Source organism: Eurosta solidaginis, chromosome X (genome assembly GCF_040869045.1).
Source record: "Eurosta solidaginis isolate ZX-2024a chromosome X, ASM4086904v1, whole genome shotgun sequence".
Taxonomy (NCBI): domain Eukaryota; kingdom Metazoa; phylum Arthropoda; class Insecta; order Diptera; family Tephritidae; genus Eurosta; species Eurosta solidaginis.
This window is the reverse complement of record NC_090324.1, coordinates 207267494-207286617: the sequence shown is the minus strand read 5'-3', so window position 1 is coordinate 207286617 and position 19124 is coordinate 207267494.

Here is a 19124-nt window from a genome sequence, read left to right as displayed (position 1 = left end):
TCGAGCAAAAAGTCAGCGTATATGCGCCTTGGCAACCACGCTACTCTTGGCAGCCATAATTTCGAAATAGTAAAAGACTTCGTTTATTTGGGAACCTGCAACAACATCAGCACTGAAATCCAGCGAAGAATCAACCTTGCCAATAAATGCTACTTTGCACTAGGTAGGCAATTGAAAAGTTAAGTCCTCTCTCGGCGAACGAAAATCATACTCTACAAGTCACTTATCGTACCCGTCCTGCTATATGGGGCAGAAGCATGGATCATGACAACAGCAGATGAAGCGGCTTTGGGAGTGTTCGAGAGAAAAGTTCTTCGAAAGATTTATGGACCTCTACGCGTTGGCGATGGCGAGTACCGAAGAAGATTTAATGATGAGCTGTACGAGCTATACGCAGACATCAACATAGTCCAGCGAATTAAAACGTAGCGGCTGCGCTGGCTAGGCCATGTTATGCGAATGAAAGATGATGCTCCGGCCAAGAATGTGTTTCTATCGGAACCCGCTTATGGAAGCAGAGTTAGAGGGCGGCCCCCACTCCGTTGGAAGGACCAGGTGGAAAACGATTTAAACTCCCTTGGTGTTGCACGATCCAGTTATCTTTCTCGTGCTAGCCCTTTATCGATGATAGTATTCGGCGAACATGGGTCAATAAATGCCCGCACAAGGGGAAGTTGGCCACCGGACTCAATTTTGATTATGGCGGTAGGTGCTATCAACTCGAGGGTTGTCAAAATTGGTGCAGAGGAAATTGAAGATATTTTCCCGCTACGAAAACCTTACGGTGCGGCTCGTTAGAGGACGAGAAAGCTGCTCTCCTCAGCTCGATTAGGCTCTTTCCGCGTATACGGGTTGCTGGTGTTCGGGACTCTGTGATCATTGCGACACTTGGCCGGTCGGAAAGTATTTGATGCCGAGCCGCCCTGCCGCCAATTTTTCTGCGGAGCAGGACGAGATGCTGAGCTTCCCAAACGTTAATAGACTGGTGTACGAATGCCTCTGCCTGTAAAGCTTCGTGGTATCGGCGATTGGCAAGTATTTAATGTCAAGTCGCGCGACCGCCTTTCGTATTGGAGCAGCGGGCGGAAATGATTTAATGTCGCGCCAATGCCTTCTATTGGAAGAACGCCAACTGCCGCATTTTGTTCCAGACTTCTTCCTCAACCCGTTGAGCCCACGATTTGGCCTCCTCGGTGAAATGTATCGACAGTGCGTCATCGGACTCGTCGTCGTTGTCGTCGTGGCGGTTTGACTGCTCCGCTGAAGCCGACATGGTACCCGTTTCACGCTCTATATGTAGCGTGGCGTGATGTTTCGAGTAAAAACTGAATTTAAAAGTATAGGCGACGGGTGGGTGATGCGCATGGAGGCGAAGTATATTGTAAACTAATTTCCGGTTTCAAGGTTCGATTCGAGCTCAAGGCCAGAACAATAATTTTTTTTTTATGATAATTTTTGTTATTTTTTAATTTTTCTAAATTTGAAAAATTTGTATTTTGTTTTTGGAATAGTTAGTAGAAAAATTTTCAGACAACCTGCCATAGCTGTGCAGATAGATCCATTTCGCTAAGCTGCTAAGCCTTCATCATCAGTACACTTTAGGCACGCGTTTAGCTATACAGCGGTGTTTTGTTTTGACTGACAAATCGGAACTTCTATTCCTTCTTACCAACTATATTTATTCAGTGTTGGCCCATCTGTTGCAAATCACTGATAATGCTGGATTTGTTTATTTTCAATTACTTTGTTTGACATTTCCCAAGTGCTCATGGTTTATTAACAATTGTTTTTGGTTTTATCGGCCTATTGATAAAGTATTTAAGGTTCGAAACGAGCTCAAGGCCAGATCAATAAGTTTTTGTAATGATTATTGTTTTTTTAATTTTTCTATAATTGAAAATTTTTATTTTGTTTTTGGAATAGTAAGTAGAAAATTTTTCAGACAACCTGCCATAGCTACGCAGATAGATCCATTTCGAAGGGTGCTAAGCCTTCATCATCAGTACGCTTTAGGCACGCTGCGCTAACCATTTAGCTATACAGCGGTGGTTTGTTTTGACTGGCCGGTTTCGTTTGACGGTATTCGGACCAATTTCACGATTGGTCTGGTGATTAGTCGTCCCTTCTCGGTCTGAACTTTCACTACCCGGATGCGATTTCCCGAACCGCGATGTATATCGACGACTCGGCCAAGTCGCCATTCGTTTGGAGGTACGTTATCTTCGCGGATCACGACGAAATCATCCCCTTTCATTTCCGGCTGCTGTCGCTTCCACTTAGTCCTCTTCTGCAGCTCCGTAAGGTATTCGTTCTTCCATCGTTAACAGAATGAATGATGCAAATGATGCTTGCATCTTTTGCCATCGGTTGATCACTGATGTTGGATTCTCTTTAACCTCTATCTCCGGGGGAGATACCACAGGAGCGCCTATAAGAAAGTGTTCAGGAGTCAGTGGTTATAAGCTCGGTGGGTCATTTGAAGCGGGACTAAGGGGTCTTGAGTTGAGACAAGCCTCAATTCTACATAAAATTGTCGACAAAACCTCAAACGTATATTTGAGCCCAGATGCTACTTTTCGAAAATGGGTTTTAAAGTTCTTCACGCCAGGCTCCCATAAGCCCTCCATGTGAGTAGCTGATGCGGGTATGAAATGCCAAGAAAGCTCTTGATAGAAGTACTTCGAAAGAAGTGCAGTACGAGAATCAGATAGAAAAGCCTTAAATTCAGCATTAAAGATCTCGTGGCTCCAACGAGATTAGTTCCGTTGTCTGAATATATGTTTTAGGAACATCCTCTACGCGAAATAAATGTAGAAAAGGCTGCTAGAGAGGTGGCAGTGCTAAGGTCATTTGTGGGTTCTAGATGAATTGCCTTCGTTGCGAAATAGAAGAAAACACATAAGTATCCCTTTGTAATAACACAAGCTCTACCTCTATAGTTTTTTATCTCGAAAGGAAAGGGAAGCCATGGTTTGAGATTTCGTTTGCTCTTTGTATATAGTGCATACCTTGCAATTGTGAATGACTGACTCGATCATAACTTTGATCCGAGGGATCCAATATTGTGCTCGAATAAGTCAAAACATTAACTGATGTTCTCCATCAAGTAATATTTCATGGATAAACTGCACTAACAAGCGTGAATAATGGCAGTTATACGGCAGAAGAATTGGGTGCCGTTCTTTGTAACTGAGGTCTCGCGATGCTACGAGAAGGCCGCCGATTCTTAGAACTCCGCTTGAATCGATAAATGGATTTAAGGTTAGAGTTTCGCTTTTAGCGCTTATCGCAAGTCCAGATTTTAAATTTGAAACCTCCACTGAAAAATGTTGTTGCTGGCAGAGGGCAATTATTTGCTGGGTTGTACCTTATATTTCCTCTGGAGGGATTGATACAGAAGCTGCTTGGAACACTGATTTCTAAATGGGGTGTGTCCTTTGGATGAAACGGAAGACGTACGATAGAACTCGTAAAGCCCTTGGAAGCGAATAGACGCGTTGGAGTATATCCGACACTTCAACGACTTTCGTTGTGAGGGAGAGCACGCGCTTTCCCTCTTCGTCGGTTTGGAAAACCGACTCTTGTTTTGGCCATTCTGACTTGCCTTCTTGCAGCCAAGAAGGGTGCTGCCACCACAAAGAATTGTCAATTAAACCCGGAGCTGTTACTCCATGGCTGGCTAAATCGGCTGGATTCGAGGATGAGTCCACGTGATACCAGTGATTCTGCTTCACCTTGTCGATGATTTTGGAGTCATCAGGAGCATGGTGGTTTTCTAAGCTAAGCGAGTACGATAGTGGAGTCAGTCCAGTGATAAACCTGCAGGGATCGAAGATCGAGGTTTGTAACGACTGATTCCATCATTTCGGCCAAGAATACTGATCCGAACAATTCCAAGCGCAGAGAGATATCGTTTTTACTGGAGCTACTCGAGTCTTGACTAACAGCGGATTTATGTGGACCTCCTCGCCTTCTTCAACGCGCATATAAAAGGCTGCCGCGTAGGCCTTTTCAGAGGCGTCATAAAACCCGTGGATTTCCATGTTGTAGGCTGGAGAAAACTTAACCCATAGTGGGATGCGGATGTTGTCAATTGCAGCATACTCCGTGAAGAATTTATGCCAACACTCTAATGTTGTCGAAGACATTTGTTCATCCCAACCTGCTCCTCTAACCAGACATTTTGCATCAACATTTTCGCTACTATAATTGTTGGAGCCAGCCATCCCAGAGGATTGAATAGTTTCGCGATGGCCGACGGAATCTTGCGTTTTGTCACTTCTTGGCATTGATCGACGTCTGTAGCGGTGAAAAGGAACTGGTCTGAACAGGCATTCCCCCGGATGCCAAGGACTTTAACGCTGCTTACATTTTCGAAATCCAAACAATCTTGGTTAAGCAAGTGGGCAACCGGAATGTCGCGCAAAACTTGCTTGCAATTGGCAGTATACTTTCTAAGTGGGAAACCTGCCGAACTTTAAGCCCAGGAAATTTCATACCGCGTGTTAATGGTGGATTCTAAGTCGTGCCCACCTGCAAGTACGTCGTTGACGTACATTTGTCGCGTTAAAATGGTGGAGGATATGACTCTTGAACATCGTCCGCCAATTGTTAGGGAGCGCAGTTTACGCCGAAAGTGACCGTATTTAATTGAAATTGACGGATGGGTTCATCTGTGGACTCACGAAAAAGAATCCTTTGAAATATCCTCTGTAGAGGGTGGACAAATATTTGGCGATACATTTTCTCAATGTCGCTACTAAAGACGAATTCTCCATCTGAGAATCAAGATCGTAAGATCGCTTTGTAGGATGGGACCGAGAAGCAGAGCGTCGTTCAGACTGACCGCATTTTCTGAGGGACACGAAGCGTTAAACATAACTCGAACCTTCGTAGAAGTGCTTTCTGGTTTGCTTACCGCATGATGGGATAGGTAGTAGGACTCGGACGCGTTTTCGGACAGGCTCGATCGGATAGCAGACATATGACCTAACTGATAATATTTCTAAAGACTCTCGCAATTCCTCTCGTAAAGAGGGGTTTTTGACCCCCACAACGAAAATATTGCGAGAACCCAGTTTTACGTGAACACCCTAAAGAAATATCTGCTGGGAAATTCTTACGAAAGGGTCGAGAGAGCGTATAACTCCCCGTATCCGTTCGCATCTTAGTTGCTTTGTAAATCTCCTCGCAGTACTCCTCATCGGCCGTACGGATCGAGTTCCTTGGGACATCTTCCAGTTCCCAAAATGCTGCCAGTTGTTGATCCAAAGAGATTTCATTGTAAAAAGAGATACAGGATGTCGCCTCTTTGTTTGAGTTGGTCCGTCCCGTAAGTATCCATCCGAATACCGTTTCCCGGGCGAGAAGATTACTCGTAAAGTATGTCCGAATCCCCTCCGACATGATTTGCCGATAGACGTCACCTCCAAGCACAAGATCAACTTGGTCGTTCGCGAAGAATCGGCTGTCCGCTAGTCTAATTCCCGGGAAGTTTTGTTGGATGGCAGGGTAAATATCGACGGTTGGCAGATTGCCTGTCAATTGAGGTAACACTAAAGCCGTAGTGCTGATGGATACCGTTGTGTCAAGGGGTGAGCCTATATGGATAGGGCAAGCTAGGGTGGAATGAGCAGACACCATAATGTTGATACCTGGCACTGTAACGTTCACTTTTTTAGCTGGAAGCCCGATATGTCGGCGAAGCCGTTCGTAATAAATGGACACTCGGAGCCGGAGTCAATTAAGGCTCTGGCCGAGTATACGATATCACTATATCGCAGGTGGATTTGAGCATTTCCCAGTAGGATCCCTTTATGTGTGTTCGAAAAACATGATTGGACTTGACTCGGATAGTTACTGTTGGCTTGATTGCGACCATATTCATAAGTCCGTTTGGAAGTAGTTCCGATACCCCTCGACGTTGAACTCGAAGAATCCTGTTTAGACGAGAAGGTTGCCTGAACTGGCTTCAAATGCAGGAGAGGGTGATGTTGCACGTGGCAAGTTGAACAGTTGTACGCGCTGTTGCATTTCGCCACACCATGTCCGGAAGGTAAACAGTTCAGACACAAATTGTTCCTTCTCATATGCTTACCACGTTGGCTGCCAAAGCCATTTTAGAATTTTGATCGTTCAGTGGCAATGTCGTTTAACCATTTTGGTCACCTGAGGCCAACAACTTGTTTTTGTTCTTTTTTGTTTCTTAGTGCCTAAAAATAAGTTTTGACTACTCGCTACTTTATTTTGGTCCCTAATTTTGCAGTTATAACGGTTTTTTGTGTCGCACATTTTCGTGCGACATGGCCTGGGAGAACATAAAACATGTTGTAGGGCCATGTCGCACGAAAATGTGCGACACAAAAAAACCGTTATAACTGCAAAATTAGGGACCAAAATAAAGTCGCGAGTAGTCAAAACTTATTTTTAGGCACTAAGAAACAAAAAAGAACAAAAATAATAAAAATAAATAAAAATAGACACCCTTTTGGGCCAACAAAATGAATTGTCCGGCTGAAGTTATGAAAGCTAATATGAAAAGAGGCGAGATGGTAGCCCGTGAGGAGAAAATGGAGTGGTTGTGCTAAATTGGAAGGACACCAGAGATGTTAGGATTCTTTCGACAAAACACCCTCCTGTAAAGGTAGCCACGCAGAGCCATCCAAATGTAGACAGTAATGAACCATCCAAACCAACAATCCACCATCCACCAGGAAGCGAAGGCAACGAGCTATTGAAAAACCCCGTGCTGTTATTAATTACAATAAAGCCAAATTAGGTGTTGATATATCCGATCAAATTACTTCCTACGCCACCACTCTCAGAAGAGGTGTTAAGTGGTACCGCAAAGTGGCTTTTGAACTGTTACTTGGAATAACTGTCGTAAATGCCTTTATAATATATAAAAAGGCTACAAACAAAAAAATTTCAATAACCAAATTTCGGCAGGAGATTTCAAATGCTTTTTTGGACTTCATGTCTCCAGAACCCATAACAGAAGGGAAAAAAATTTTAATTTCCAACTTTTTTATTACCCAAAAAAATACCATTAAAAATACGCAGCGGCCATGGGAAACACACCAAACTGTTCATCACAGGCCAGAGAATCCAAATTCTATGTAAAATTCCATATTAAAATGTACGAAGATGTGCGACGTGGCCTTAGGGCAACACTTAGGTGTCGCACGAATATGTGCGACGTGGCCTCAGGGTAACATTTAGGTGTCGCACGAAAATGTGCGACGTGGCCTCAGGGTAACATCTGGGTGTCGCACGAAAACGTGCGACGTGGCAGCCAACGTATTACTGCGATCAGACGGAGTCATCTTTAGGAAGCGTGAGCAGGATCAAATGTGGTGAGCATCACGACTGCCGAGTTTGCATTTCGCATTTGATACGCTTGCCTGAAAAGTATTAAATTTTTTGCTGTTCCCCTCCTTATGTGATTTAGAGGGTTGAGATTTGGTCAGCTGTGAGCTTTGCAAGTTGGGGAAGTTTCGTTGAGAAGAGGTAAGTAATGATTGCATCCCAAGTTGATATGTCAACTTTGTGAATCTGGAGTGCCGAAATGCAAATATTTATTCCCCGCTGAAGCTGATTGATTGCACTTTCAGATTCAGTTCCTAGGGCGTGTGGGGGAGGGGGGGGGGAGGTTGAAGAGGATCTTCAATTGGCTATTAACTAGAATTCGTTTATTCTCGTAGCGATCGGTCAGGTTTTTCCACGCGGTTTCAAAACCTTCATTTGTAAGGTGACGTTTGCTTACTATTTCTCTTGCTTCGCCCTCAGTTTTTTTATTAAATGGCATAATTTTTCTACTGAGGCGAGCCCTTGATTCTTTATGTAAATGGCCGTGAATAAGTCACGGAATATTGGCCATGACAAATAATCTTTTTCAGAGGCTTTATCTTTTTGCTTTGTAGCTAGGTCACCTATCAACTCTATGCACTTCATATAAGTCATGTACGCTAACTTATATTTTTTCCTCGCTGCACTAGCATCATTGGAAGATGTTGCAGCATTAGACCCCTGAAACTCACTATAGCTGCATTTTATTTTGTTAGCCTCCTCCTTTTGGGTTTCGATGACGGATTGATTGGGCTTTTCGATTTCACGAAAGTTCCACCCGAGTCTATCAAAGACTCAACAAATTGATTGAAACTTTCTATTCTTATTAGTTTGTTGGATGAAAAATTTACTTTGTATTATTAAAAAACTCGGACGAAATCCGAAAGATGCACGTAGTGCTGAAATACTTTTTTAATCCAAAACTACTAAAATTGGCGTAAAACTCAAGTAGCCCACAGGTGTCGTAAATTGTTCCTGCTAAAAATTTTAAGCGAACGAGGAAAAAGCGCTGTGTTTTGTGGTTTCTTTTATTTCGTTTTTTTACACTTGTTTTTAATAATGCGATCGCAAATAGCTATTATCTTTAACTTAAATTGTTTTCAACAATAATTATTATGGAAATAAATTGGAAGGGAGTGAGTTTGGTGTTTTTCTGAACTAAGTGGTAATAACTTAATTCAATTAAAATTAATAGTGAGGTGCTGTGTGGTTGTAAAACAAAAACAGGTTCCAATGGGCAATTTAGGCTGTATGTTGGCGTGGCCAAAAAACGTAATTGGCAAAACATGCAGCGTACATACGGACGCTATAAAGATGGCGCTAGCCGAAGATCTTTACATAGAAATTGGTATTGGAAGATAAAAAAAACCAAAAACACGAAATCACTCGCGCACAATGTGAAACGATACTTTTTGGAAAATCCGCGGAAATCACTTAATCACCTTTTATTTCGTTTTCTTATTTCATTCAATTATACAATAAAACAGCAAAACTCACTTGTATTTTAATTTTTGGGGGTATGTGGGAGGAGGATGAATATTGTAACGAATTTACTGAAATTCTGATTATTCCAAATCTTCTGCTAACGTTCCAATCACTAAACTGTTGAATAAATAACTCCAATATTGAATAATGCAAAAATGGTCTTTATTAGACTACTTGAAAATAACACTTATACTTCGCAACTGATAGCTTGCTTAAATCAAAGTGATTGGTCGTGCCTCAACTGTTGCTGCTTTTATACTGTTTGGTTTCGTCGTTAGCATATTTCTAGGCGTTTATATTTCTAGAATTTACTAGTTAGTTACCAGCTATAAAATTACCAGATATAACTACGATTATAGATTCTCATATGTGCGTGTATATGTGAGGGATACTTGCACATTTTATTGTCTACTTTTGTGAGCACCTCAGATAAGATATATGCATGTGACTTATCTTGCTTGTGAACGAAAATCGACACTGATGATGGCACAACGCCGAAACCGGTTTGTCTCAAAACCAAATTTGACAAGCGATGACGGAAAATCGTTCCAATATACATCATATATGCATGTGTTTGTGCGTTTTCTCTCAGCTGGGTGTACGTACATATGTGTAGACATAATGATTGATTCGTTTATGTAGATACAAGTGACTGCTTGCTTTATTGTTGTTGTGGCTTTATTTACTTAGTATCAGATTAGTGATGTGAATATTATTGAGTGTCAGTAATATTCGTCACATTGCCTTCCACCTAAGTCTGATGGTCCCGATCAGACAAATTTTCCGATCTAAATGCCGCCAGCCTTTCCAGATGAACCACTTTAATTTTGGTTCATGGTTTACCAATGGGTTGCATGCGGTAAACTACATCGTTAATCCGTTTTACAACTTTGTATGGGCCTTCCCAGTTACACTGCAGTTTCGTGGGCAAACCTTTTTTCCATTGTGGGTTGTATAACAGCACCAAATGTCCTTCCTGAAAACCCTCCGAATTTATTGCTTTATCGTATCTGGATTTCATCTTGTGACTCATAATCTTTGTTCGTTGCCTTATCTGATCGTGTATTTCTCTCAGCTCTTCTTCCAAAACACCAGTGGATTTCTTGACATTTCTCTCCGCATCGGCATCTATCCCAAACTTCAAATCAGCTGGCAGTCGAAGGTTTGGCCGGTTGTCCCATGCACTGGTGATCGGTAAGCCATCAAAAATAATGGTATGTGGATATCCCACTCTTTATGGAACTTGTCGACTACTTTCCTTAAGTGCTCATCCAATATTCTATTGAATCTTTCCACCATACCATTGGACTAAGGATGCAATGCAGTTGTTCGTGTTTTTCAAATGCCCAATGATTTACACATTTCTTGGAACACAGCTGATTTGAAATTTCTGCCTTGGTCAGAATGTAACTCCATTGGTACACCATACCCTGCAAACCAATTCTTTATAAACACTTCTGCTAATGTTTCCGCTTCTTGATTTGGGATTGGGTACCTATACCTCTGGAAATTTGCTGAAATAATTCATAACCACCAGTATATATTTTTTTCCGCAGTTGCTAGTAGGAAATGGACCTGCGACATCCATAGCGATCCTTCAAAATGGCGCACCTTAGTTATATTGCTTCATCTGGCCATGGCTTCGGGTTTGGGTCCTTTCGCTCTGCTGCAAACCTCGCAGTTCGCAATCCACTTAGTGACCGATTGACGGCAACCAACCCAATAGAATCTCTGTTTAGTCTTCTCGAGGGTCTTCGTGATTCCAAGAAGACCTCCGCATGGACCATTATGCAGCTCGATGAGCACGTCAGAAATCCTCTTTCTGGCATTAACCACCCTCTTCTTGCATTAACCATCCTCACTCTCCCATACTCGATGCAAGCAACCGGATATAAATTCTAAACTGTTCCACTGTGCCCTATATGACTTCGCAATGGGACTCTCTGATGGAATGTCCTCTCTGTTTGGTCTTTCGTTTCGTTCGAGCCCTTGCATAACATGTGACAGATATGTATCTCCTAGCTGACACTTCCTTAGTTGTTCCTTGTCCCGTTCATCCGTACACGTTATAGTCATTAGCCGGACTTCTATAATGTATTCTTTAGCCTCGGCCTTTCAACAGTGCTTGCATTCCAAACTAAATGATATTCGTGACATTGCATCGAATTCCCATGGGTACTACCTTTCCAATGCTCAATGGAAAAGTCATAGCTTTGTAGCCTCTCGATCCATCGTGCCAATTGTCCTTCCGGATTACGGAACTGCAGAATCCATTTCAACGCTGCGTCATCTATCCGGACGTGGAATCGCTGGCCGTAGAGGTAATTGTGAAAATGTTTAATGCACTCTACCAATACCAATAGCTCTCTCCGTGTAACGCAATAGTTCCTCTTTGTTTTTCCAATTGAACGGCTGTAATATGCAACTACCTTCTCCTGTCCATCAACCAGTTGTGACAAAACGCCTCCTATAGCATATCCGCTCGCATCTGTATCTAGAATAAACGTTGCTCCTGGAATCGGATATGCCAACATTGGGGCAGTGCACAAAGGCTCTTTCAAAGCTACTCCTTTCTCCTTCTTCCATTCAAAAGCTTTATTTTTTCTTGTTAGCTCGTAGAGGCTATGGGCTACGCTGGCAAAATTTGATACAAATCGCCGTTAATATGTGCACAGCCCAAGGGAACTTCTCAATTCATGCAGATTCTGTGGTCTTGGCCAATCCTTCACTGCTTCTATCTTTTCATTCGCGGTGCAAATTCTCTCCGTCGTTACTTTATAACCCAAGTAACTAACTTGCTTCTTGAACAGAGAACACTTTTTGGGACTAAGTTTCAGACCAGCACCAGCTATTCTTTGGAAAATCTCCTCCAAGTTCTTCAGATGTTCTTCGAAGTTCTTTCCCAATACGATTATGTCGTCTAGTTATACTAAGCATGTTTTTCAATGTAGTCCTTTCAGTACCTTATCCATGAGTCTTTCAAAAATAGCTGGTGCATAACTCAGTCCAAAAGGCATCACTGTAAATTGCCAAAGACCACCACCGACACTGAAGACTGTTTTCTCTTTGTCTTCCTCCTTCACTTCCACTTGCCAGTAACCGCTTTTCAAGTCCAGTGTGGAAAACCATTTCATACCAGATAGCAAGTCCAGAGTGTCGTCAATTCTTGGCAATGAATGGGTAGCTATCCTTTTTCGTAACGTCATTCAACTTCCGGTAGTCCACGCAAATCTCATTTTTCCATCCTTCTTCTTTACAAGTACTACCGGTGAGCTCCATGGACTAGCTGATGATTCGATGACGCCGCTGTCGCTCATTTCTTGTATTATTTGACTCACAACTTCCCGCTTCGCCATTGGAACACTACGTGGAGCTTGACGTATCGATCTCGCATCTCCAGTGTCAATTTGATGTTTCACAACCTTGGTGCGGCCTGGTTTGGAGCCACCTTTTTCAAATATGTTCGCGTACTTAAGAGCAGTTGTTTTGCCTTACTCTGATAGTCTTGCTCTAGCCCCTCCGTCCATGCCGTGATGTCATTTGAAATATTAGTATTACTAGTTGAAACGTGTTCCTGGAGCTGTACACAATTAATAACTACTTCAGCGACTTGACATATTCCCAATATAGCTCCTTCGGTACGTTTGAGTCATGACTTGAACTCATTGAGTACTCTTACCGGAATATGTCCATCTTGTTTTGTCATAGCCAGGGTTTTTCCTACAAGTACGTTCGGTGCTGACTTCTTTGCTGCTTCGACAGCCCACAATTTGTTTGTCCCACAATCTCCATCAACCTTTTCCCAGATGACTGCTTCTGATTTTGGTGGTATTTGCTGACTCTCTTCCACCAGCACTCGTTTACTGCTGTAGTCTCTCTCGTAGCCGAAATTAAGTGGCACATCTATGTTCTTATATCGCATCGTCTTGCTAGAGGTTATGGGGCATTCAATTGAGGGAGCCAGCTGTCGTCCCTTGCGACTGACTCGCTTTAGCTTAACGATTGATTGGTCTTGGAAATTTGCTCATCTCTTTCAGCTCTGCGTTTACGACCACCCACATTGTTAGAGCTGTTAGGGTTGGTGTTGCAATAACGCGCAATGTCCCCTTGCTTTCCACATTTAAAGCACTTGTCTGCATCACTATTCTTCTGCTGCGTACCCTTCATGCTTTCATAATTGTGTCTACCCACTCTGGTCTTTCTACTTCCACACAATGAGCCGTATATGCTGGTTTACTCAATAGGGAGGCAGTTGCCCGAGTCAATGCATGTGATACCGTTTCTGCGAATGTGGGTTTGTGTTTGCATATGTCGCCCGCTTCGTTTCCACGTCCCGTATGCCATTTATAAAACTCTGGATTTTTACCCTTTCAGTGTATTTCACGGGTGCGTCCGCATTTGCTAATGAGCCAATCTTTCAACATCCGAGGCAAACTCCTGCAAAGTCTCATTCGCTTTTTGGTAGCGGTTTTGCAACTCTATTTGGTATATTTGCTTTCAGTGTTCGCTTCCTTATCGCCTCTCTAGAGCGATCATCAATGTTTCATAGCTGTTCCGTTCGTACTCTGGAATTGTCTGTAAGATTTCAGCTGCAGGCCCTTTCAATGCCAAAAACAGTGCAGCAACTTTATCATCCTCATTCCAGTTATTCACTGCTGACTTCTTCTCAAATTGAAGCTTAAATACCTGGAAAGGAACAGAACCGTCAAAGTATGGAGTTTTTACCTTCGTATTACTCGCTAAAGCAGCCGGGCGCTTAAGTTGCAATTCCCGTAAACGACCTCTCAAAACATCCACCTCTGCCTCGAATTTTTCTTCAAACTGCATTATTTTTTCGTCCATGCGCGCTTCGAGTTTTCATGATATAGGTGCCTCTTGTGCTTCTAGTTGTACTGTTATACGTGTCTCTTGTTCCTTCAGTTGAGTTGCCATATATGTCTTTTGTTCTTCCAGCTGTGATGAAATTTGTGTTTCTTGTGCTTCAGTCTTGACTGTTATACGGTTCTCCTGTGATTCCAGTTGGGATGACATTTGCGCCGACATTTCTGAAATGAGTGCCTCCTGTGCTTCCATCTTGGACCTTATACGTGTCTCCTTTTCTGCCAGATGACATTTCGCTTGATATTTGTTTCAAAACTGCTAGTATCGTGTTAGTGTCAACACTTGCCAATGGATTCGGAGTCTCTATCTTCTCCTCCATTTTAGTCGCTGGCTCTTCCACATCAGGATAAAAGACATACTCGTCCACATTAATTCCTTCCAACTCCATTACCTCTCGTAGCCGTGCTTGAAGTTCGATCTTATTGCCAGTTGTATTCAATCCCCGGTTCTCCAACTCATTTTTCAGTTGCTGGATCCTTAATTCCCTTAACTTTGCCATGTTCTTGTTGTCCTCTGGAATTTATTCAAAAATTCCTCTTCCGACACCAATTGTAACGAATTTAGTGAAATTCCGCTTATTCCAAACTTCTGCTAACGTTCGAATCACTAAACTGTTGAATAAATAACTCCAATATTGAATAATGCAAAAATGGTCTTTATTAGACTACTTGAAAATAACACTTAACTTCGCAACTGATAGCTTGCTTAAATCAAACTGATTGGTGTGCCTCAACTGTTGCTGCTTTTATACTGTTTGGTTTCCTCGTTGGCATATTTCTAGGCTTTTCTATTTCTAGAATTTACTATTTAGTTTCCAGCTACAAAATTACCAGCTATAACTAAGTTTATAGTTTCTCATATGCGCGTGTATATGTGAGTAATACTTGCACAAATTATTGCATACTTTTGTGAACATCTCAGATAAGATATGTGCATGTGTGTGTGCGTTTTCTATCTGCTGGGTGTACGCACATATGTGTAGACATAATGATTGATTCGTTTATGTAGATACAACTGACTGCTTGCTTTATTGTTGTTGTGGCTTTATTTACTTAATATCAGATTAGTGATGTGAGTATCACTTAGTGTCACTAATATTCGTCACAACATGCGTGTATATATGTATTTTGTATGTTTGGCACCTGTTGGCTTAAATTTTCCTTGATATCAAAGCTCTATTTTCCCCCCTTTGTTTGTATGTAAAACTGCTTGTTCGTAGAACGGCTACGAAGGACCATGGTCACAATTGGCGGGAATGAAACCAATTGTGTTTTGCGGAAAAGAAATAAAAACAAAGAAATATGTATAATAATTATAAACTGTCTTTATTTCGACGATATGGATTAATAAAATATCACAATAAAGGAATTTAGGAATTTACGTTTTGTTTGTATTTTGAATATCCAAAGTCGAACGCTGGATCAGATGGTGATTCGTTGGCAGGCAAACTAAATCAGAGCCGACGGCAACTTCCAAATCGCCACAGAACGCCGAATTTTCTCTCTTAACGAAAGAAAATTCTGGATCAAGAGGACGATTGGAAGTTAGCCGTTGTTTGCTGGCAAACGAAATAATAGTTATGTCGAGGGCGACTACCCGGTAGGAAATTAATTAGGCCACTGGCCTAGACAGATGCAAACATATATCCGATCAGCCGAGTTAATAACAGAGTTTGAACGACAGTATAGCACACTCTTGAGATACAGCGAGAAGAGTTGCACTCCTTATGGAAGAAGGTTAAGTCTGTTTTTGACTCTCTGATGGGATCAGAGGATATAGACGCAAATGACGTGTTGGCCATCAGGAAAAAACATATGACCATGTCTGCTGAGGCAGATAAGCATAAAGAAGAAGAAAAAATTGCTATCATTGAGCAAGCAAAAGGGAAAAAGCCATCAAATACTCGGCATACAAGCGAAACCCCCACAAAAAGACTTGGTGCCTTCCGAACGACGGTATCAAACCCTACATCAAAGGTTTTTTGTAAAATGTGCAAATCTGAACACAGATTATTCATATTCATATTCATATTCATATTTATTGAGTCAATGGCAGAAACCTTACTGACTAGATTTACAAGTTTGCAAATTAACTTAAAACTAAGCAACTAAAATTAATTAATTCAAGGATGAGATAAATTTTCTCGATAGTAAGACTCAATCCGTAACTTAAACAAAGGCCTGGGCATTGCAAAGTCAAGATTTAGCATTCTGGAAATTTTATTAAACTCTTCGAGACCTCTTATGAGAGGGGCAAAGCTAAGGTAATTGGTTCTCAGAACTTCACCGTAGAATATATTATGAGAGCGTAGAGATCTACTAGGAACTAGAAAATTTAACTGCTCCAACAGAGCTGAGCAATCAATAGTACCAGAGATAATATCGTAAATAAACATTAAATGTTGTACTGAGCGGCTGACATGCAGTGGCATAACATTTATAAGCATGCACCTGTTTATATAAGGTGGTAGGGGATTAACAAAATGAAGGGGTTGGAGGGCGAATCGAATGAATTTACGTTGAACCCTTTCAATTCTAGCAGAGTATGTGCTGTAAATGGGATTCCATATGATAGAGGCGTACTCTAATTTAGATCGCACATATGAATTATACAATATACTCCTAGTGTATGGGTCCTTAAAATCCTTCGCATAACGCCGTAAAAAGCTAAATTAGCATACGCTTTTGGTATAAGATAGTTAACATGGTTAACGAAAGTGAACGAGGAGTCGAAAATGATACCAAGATCACGAAATTCTTTGACCGAGGCAAGATATGTATTAGCGATATAGTATGTTGACGTAAGCGCACTTGTAAATCTAGAAAACGTAATATGCCAACATTTGCTAGTGTTAAGTCTCAGATGATTATTAAAAGCCCACACATTAAGATCATCCAAATCTCTCTGTAGGAGCAATGCATCAGATACAGTGGTGATACGCCTAAACAGTTTTAAATCATCAGCATAAAGTAAATAATTTGAATGCTTTAAATATAAGCCGACGTCATTAATGAAGATAACAAATAAGATTGGACCGAGAATACTACCTTGTGGCACCCCAGAGGTTACCAAGAACTCATACGACCTCATATTCTCAATTTAAACAAATAAAATTCGGTTTGTCAGGTATGACTTTAACCATGACAGAAAAGCTGAATGGAAACCAATGTACTCAAGTTTCTGAAGAAGTATCTTGTGGGACACTGTATCAAACGCCTTAGAGAAATCTGTATATATAGTATCAACTTGATACCCATCCTTAAAAGCAGAAACACAGTATTGCGAAAAAACAGCTAAGTTTGTCACTGTTGAACGACACGCAACAAACCCATGCTGACATGGATCGATTATTCCTTTAATAGCAAAAGCCAACTTCTCCTTTACTACTTTCTCAAACAGTTTTGAAGAGGTTGATAGTTTAGAGATTGGCCTGTAGTTTGCTACCTCGCTCTTATTTCCAGACTTGAAGATTGGAGTAATAGAAGCCAATTTCCATCGATCAATGAAAACGCCAGTGGACAATGACATAGTAAAGATATGGCACAACGGCACGCATAGCGAACTACTACATTTTTTAACCAAAAAAGAAGACAGCCCATCAATATCTTTTTTTAAAGAAGATTGTAGGGACGAGATGCCAATAATAATATCTGATTCCGATACCAATAATGAGCCAAAGTCCAAGGAATTAGCTGTATCAGAACCAACCCTAACATCAGAAATATTAGAGTCAACAACAAAATTAGATTTGAAAAAATCAGCAAAAACGTTCACTGTTTCCACTAAACTGTTTGAACTAATGCCATTAAAATTGACAGAGGTTGGAATATTGGAGCAACCAAAGTTCCAAAAGGCCTTGAGATTTTGCTTTAACTCTTCTTCGAAACGGGAGATGTATTTATTATATAAAAACTTATCAAGCACATTGAACTGATTCATGTATAATAAATATCGATCTCTAAATGAAAAGTCATTGGTTGCTTTGTACAACTTAAAATACTTATTTCTAAGATTTTTAGGCTTTTTTAACCTGGTATTGTACCAGGGTAATTTATGTATTTTGCTTCGAAGAAGGGGGAGATTTCTACTAAATATATCAGATAACTGCAGCAGAAAAATTTCAAAGCATTCAGAGGCATTTTTAGCACAGAAATTAGACTTCCAGTCAATTTCAGCAATACTCGAATTGAGTGCATCAAAATTTTGATCTTTGAAATTGTAGGAGGGAGTATTTTGAGTGGTATTGTTGTTAGGTACAAATTCAATAAATTTTAATAATAAAGATAAGGGTATGTGATGCATGTCCGATTTGCAGATAGGAAATTGACACTCAGATAAATGAGAAATTAAATTTTCATCGACAAAAATAAGATCCAGTATGTTATTTAGCTGGTTCACAAATGAATTAATCTGAACAAAGTTGGCACTAAAAAGAGTATCTAAAAAATATATTTCATGTTCATGATTGACATTCATAGGTGTTAATAGATTGTCATTTAGCAATTTTGACCAAACAACCCTGTTCATATTAAAATCACCCAAAACGCAAAAATGACTGTTTTTTCGTAAACTTCAAAAATATTATTCACATGCGCGCAGTACAGAGACTCATTGCTACAAGGCGGAATATACGAACACACAAATAAACAGCTTTCCAAACAGTCCATAAATAGAGACACACATTTGGTCCAGTAGCGAGTCAGTATTCGGGAGTTGAACGAAAGAAGAAAGGAGGGTACGTCTTACGGCAATTAGTACCCCGCCACCTCTTTGGCATCCCGTTTTGATTGGATCCCTATCCTTACGATAGGTATGAAACAAAGTAGTATCAAAAAATTCTGCGTCAAAGAAATCATTGTTGAGCCAGGTCTCAACTATGACATACACATCATATTCACAGCGCGAAGTGACTAAGAAAATATCCTTAGCTTTAGTTATCATCCCCTTAACATCAGTTGGCCATATAGAAGAGTCTAGTAATTTACTATAGATTGAGGTCGAGACCCCAAGTTTAAAATTGCATCTTACTAACGAGCTAAAATCCCTGTTTTTCTTTACTAACTTATAACAATTAATAAGAGATGGCGAAATATTCGCATTTTTTGATACATAACTGATGATATCACTCGCTTTAAATGACGGCTTGAATGAGGATAAATGTAACCATTTTATGCGAACAGCTAGATTAAGATCAGCATTTACATTACTGCCTACAACGATAGTAGCAGCCTTCTTGGATTTGTTTGTCTTAATTTCAGAAGTTACGTCATCAGATGTATATTGCTTATTGTTGCCTTTATCCATAATAGTGACGCCAGCACAAGTAGGCACGGTCTCAGAAGCAACGTCATCAGATGCATATTGTTTATTATTACTTATCTTGTTTGGTTGATTTTCCGACAGGGTGGATA